Source organism: Microplitis mediator, chromosome 6, assembly GCF_029852145.1.
Source record: "Microplitis mediator isolate UGA2020A chromosome 6, iyMicMedi2.1, whole genome shotgun sequence".
NCBI classification, from domain to species: Eukaryota; Metazoa; Arthropoda; class Insecta; order Hymenoptera; family Braconidae; genus Microplitis; species Microplitis mediator.
The window spans coordinates 8,572,041-8,577,558 of record NC_079974.1 but is presented as its reverse complement, the minus strand read 5'-3'; positions in this window follow the sequence as shown (position 1 = coordinate 8,577,558).

Genomic DNA, 5,518 nt, shown 5'->3' with positions numbered 1-5,518 from the left:
CTCTCACAAAATATAAAATTTACCAACGACCCTGAGCATATAATTAAATTACATTAACATCCGGTTCTGGAAGACCGAGTCCATCTTCCAGTGGCGCCCTAATATTCGACTATAATACTCAGGTGCGACCAGACTTGGCAAGCTAATCACTTTGTCATACGGAATTTTCCGCACCACGGACATAATTAATCCGATATAATTGCAAAATCCAATTGTACTGAGAGCGAGAATAAAAACGTTGTCGTTTGCTTGTGGACGCCGAAAAAAACGTTTGGTAAAAATTATACGCATATTTTACCTGTAAAGTTTGTGTTTTTTAACTTTCCGCTAAGAAAATTGTTAATTTTCAAAAATTCGGGAAGTTATTGGTTTCACCCGATTTTCGAATATCGAGTTTTCATCAGATGTTGACGTTTTGAGGTCCTAGGAAGCTATCTTGACTAATTTCAGAAGGATGTCCGAGTGTGTGTGTGTGTGTGTGTGTGTGTGTGTGTGTGTGTGTGTGTGTGTGTGTGTGTGTGTGTGTGTGTGTGTGTGTGTGTGTGTGTGTGTGTGTGTGTGTGTGTGTGTGTGTGTGTGTGTGTGTGGATGTAAACTCTTGATATCTTTTTAATGAATCGACCGATTGAGATGGATTTGGTGGCAATCAAGATAGTTTGTTGGCCGTCAACTTGTCTGAAAATTTCAAATCGATCGATCAAATGGATTCTAAGATATAAAAGAAATACAAAAAAAAAAATTGTTTTCAGTTTTTCTCGAATTTTTCAGATATGGCTCGATCGATCAATTCCAAAATCTAATCAGCACTAGAATTCAATACAACGCGTCGATTGCCACCTAAGCCATCGAAATCGGTTCATTCGTTCGCGAGATATCGTGGGAGAAAGAAATGCTCAAAAACGGTTTTTTTCGAAAACAATGGCTTACAAACGATCTTGAAGAGATCGAACAACTATTCACGACCAAGTTTTCAAGCTCAAAGAGCTCGAAAACAGCGGGAAGTTTTAGGGCTGGCCCGCAGGGTCAACCGATAGACAGATTTTTTACTTTTTCTTCTTTTTGCCGAAGAGTATGCGCTTTACTTCTGTCGCGCACTGATCTGAACGACAATCGATTAGGGAGTTTTTTTATTTATTAATGATTATTAATTATTTAAATCTAAATAATTTTGGATTTTTTTTGACACAATATTTTAATGCTGTTACATCACTTTATTTATAACAATAAATATCAACGAAAATTATGATTGTTTACAATGTATAAGAAATTATTGAAATTGAATTTTTGGAAGCAAGACGTTCGCGTTTGAGTTTTGGTTCTTAACTAATTTGTGAGTATTTTATAAACAGATTCTTCCCTTTTTGACGTTGACATACAAAGTTTCATTCTGCGTCAAGAAGGCATGTTTTAGATCTTCAAGAGTGTAATTGGTTAAGATATTTTGAGTAGGAGTAACTGGGTGTGGACTGGTAGATGACGTAGCTTGTGACGTATTAGAGAAAAATGCAAGAGTGGGAGAGCAAGCGCAAGACCCAAAGGGTCCACGAGCGTGGGACGTAAGTAAAGTAAAAAAAGGGTCTATGCCTTGCACCACGTAGTGAGGTCATAAATAATATTTATGACCATCCAAAGGATATTTAAGTTGGTTTAAAATAAAAAGTGTATATATAAAAAAAAGAGAAAAGGTTTACTAAAATAAATTTTAGTAAAGAAATTTAGAAAAATATATAAATAAAGTTTGTTAAATGTGAGAATAGTGTGTAGTAAAATAATAAAATTTTGAAAGCGTGTGAATCTGAAAACTAAACATTTGGCTAGCAGATGTTGAAAGATAAGATTTTGAGAAATTTTGTGTTGTAAATTTTATATTTTATGATTTTTCGTGAGAAAATAATTTTGTGTAGTTACGTGTTTTTTGGTACGAAACAACTTCGAAGTACGCTGAATTTCTAGTATCACGGATTTAAATAAATAAAGGTGGAAATTAAGTAAAACCGACTTCAATACTTTTCATAATTCTGAAAGGAGTGAATTTAGTGAAATTGCTTTAGAGACATTTTTTGTAGAGCATTCAATTTCCTATAAAAACGTTTCCGAGTCACTTTCGTTTATCTCGATTGTGAGTTATGAGACGAAAACCCGCTCATTAACTTTCACGATATTTTCTTTTTTTCATCATGATTAATATTTTCACAGTATGTGTAAATATATACATATATATATTCGATATATACATATATATATTAGGGTGGCCCAAAAAAAACGACTATTTTTTTTTTCGAGTCTCTAATGAAAATTTGTTGGTTTAAGATGTTTTAAGACGCCTCTCCGAAAATCAGCTCGATAAAAAATTTTCAAGAGGTCGCTCACGAACTTTGAAAATATAAAAAATGATCGAAATTAGGATTTTTTTGTTCTAAATTTCTTCTTTCTCGTGGCAGCTATCGTTTATAATTATGAAATCATGACTACGCTGAAAATATCAGCTCAAAATTTAAATATTTAATCCGCGCTCAAGAATTTTGAATGTTTTCGACTGCTGTCTTATTGACGTTTTTAAGCGACCCTTAAATATTAATAATAAAGCTTCTCGATTTCTTCACCATCAATTTGCATGACAATTAATGAAAATATAACCCGAGAAATATAAACGATGAGTTTTTTACATACTTTTATTTTTTTAATTCAATTTGAAGGTTTTTTCGCTTATTCAAAACTTACAAAATTTTATTGTTGAAGACTGTCCTGTATATTTTCGGTTATGCAAAAGTTATATTTAAGTGAAATGACAATAATTGGGTTATAAAAAAATGTAATAACTAATTAAAACTATTAGTTCCATATTATTAATTAATATTCAAAATTATTGAGCGCCGTTCAAATATTTCAATTTTGGGCTGAAATTTTCAGCATATTGATATTTTCAAAATTCGTGAGTGACCTCTTGAAAAATTTTAATCGAGCTGATTTTCGGAGAGGCTTCTTAAAACATCGTAAATCAACAAATTTTCATGCAAGATCGATGAAAAACAAATAGTCGGTTTTTTTGCGCCACCCTAATATAGGGGAGGGAGGGGCAAGAGGGGGTAGGGTAGGCAAAACGGGGTACCCCCAAAATTAAAAAAAAAAAAATTTTTTTTTTTTTTGTCTAATGACTATAAATCCGATATATTTGCGCATTTTTAGCCCTACGCATGACACCTGGGGCAAAATGGACCAGCCGAAAATTATTGTAACAGGGTAAAATAGATTCCAATTAATTATTTCTAAAATTTTGATTTATCCACGGTCGATAACGGGCCCAAATTATAACCCGGTTTATTAAATTGAGTGATTCGACATGTCACCGGGTGTCGCTAATCAGTGAGACCCGAACATCCCCCCCTCTCTTTTGCTAATTAATTTAGTAGGGATGAGTTTTCCGGGAGTGAATCGAAGAGTTATAAGGGAGTGCCGTGCCAAAAATCGGGAGAGTTCGTTGGACACCCAGAGAGAGTCAGTCGGACGACCGAAGGCGATGGACGCCTAAGTGAAGACAAGAGTTCATCGGACATCCAAAGGGATCAGACCGTATACATAAAAGGTTATCTATCATATTGTGAAATAATTAATATTGTTGTGGGAGTGGAATTACGAGGACAAAGTAAGCTAGACAACGGAAACCTGAAGACTCAACTAACATCGAGAGATTGATAGCAGCCCGGAGCAGATCATCACTAAAAGTTCCAAGGACTGCTGAAATTATAATTGGAGGTAAATCAGAATTAATTAAGGCCTCTGATTAATTTTATTAATCTGGCAAATTAATTATAATACATTACTTAATATCTTTCCGTTGATCTCGCGTAAAGAAACAGATAGTTCAGGCTCTCCAGCCGTTCAATCTCGTGTTCTCGAAAGTTCCGTCGCGTCATTTGTCGTTAATATCTGGTCTAAACTCTGTAATAATTATTCAAGGCTCCACAGCCAGAATAAAATAAAATGATCGCATAAATAATCCGGTCATTAAAACTATTAATTTATTAATTTATTTCAGGCTCTCCAGCCGTTATGAATTAATTTATTAATTGATCTTAAGATTAATACAGGCTGGAATTTATTCCGTCGGCCGCATTAATTCTAAGATTCATTAATTTAATCGAATTACTCAATTAACTTCAATAAAAATCGGGATCCGCGTGACGCTAATTCACCGGTCGACAATTCTAGTCAACCCGAAATCAAATTCTAGTCATTACGTGATTACTAAATTAATTTTAAGTTAAATAAAATATCTAAAAATTAATTAAAAGATACTAGAGTTTGGGTAAATTAAATTGTGAGTAAAAGTAAGAAAACGGATTATTTTGAAAGTGAAATAAATTTAATTGTGAAAATTGTCAGAGAAACATTTAGGAATTGAAAGTAATAAACGAATAATAATTGTGGCAAATTAATTATAAAATTTAATCAGAGAAAATTAATTAGGAAATTTATAAGTGGTTAAATTAATTAATTTATAAATTACATTAAACAAAAATAAATTAATTGATTGGAAAGACAGTGAATTATGAATTGTAAAAATTTAAGTGGGAAAAGTTACGAAATATTGTTAAAACTAGAGTCAATTAATTTGTAGAGTCAAGTTAGAGTAAAGAAACTGTGTCTGTGATGTAAGTCCGGTGGACAAAGATTAAGTTAGGTTTAGGATATGTCCGGTGGACACTAGGAAATAAGAATATGCGGGTTAACGTCCTGTGGACGGTTTTTTAAAGTAGAATTAAGGAAAATAAGGTTTAACGTCCGGTAGACGGTTTTTTAATCAAAGTATATTAAGGTTAAAGGTTTAACGTCCGGTGGACGGTTTTTTAACGAGAGTGTGTGTGTGAGTGTGTTACGTCCGGAAGACGCTTAAAATACGTGTGTGTGAGAGTGTGGAAACGTCCAGGGGACGATATTTAGTTATGTCATAAGGAAAACGTCCAGGGGACGAGATTTAGTTTGTCATAAGCATTTAGTTTGTCATAAGATTATTAACTGTTATTAAGGGTTAAATAAATATAAAAGCAAGGTGCTTATAATAATGAAAATTGGAATTAGAGTTGTAAATAAAATTTATTTCAGCCTGTTCATCACTCCTCTCCTCTCTCACAAAATATAAAATTTACGAACGATCCTGAGCATATAAAATAAATGCAATTAACATCCGGTTCTGGAAGGCCAAGTCCATCTTCCAGTGGCGCCCTAATATTCGTCTATAATACTTAGGTGCGACCAGACTTGGCAAGCTAATCACTCTGTCATATTATGAAAAAATGATTTTTTCACATTTTTATCGTCAAATTAAAAGAAATTTAATATACACTGGTCACAGAAATTAAGGGATAGAAAAAAAATCCGAAATTTTTAGGTGATTTTCAACATGCTGTAACTCGGTGAAAAATGGTCGTATAAAAAAACTAAAGAGAGCAAATTGTAGCCTCAAGTTTCTAGTTTTCAAATCTGGACCTCAAAATTTTTTATCATGTACGGTTCCGGA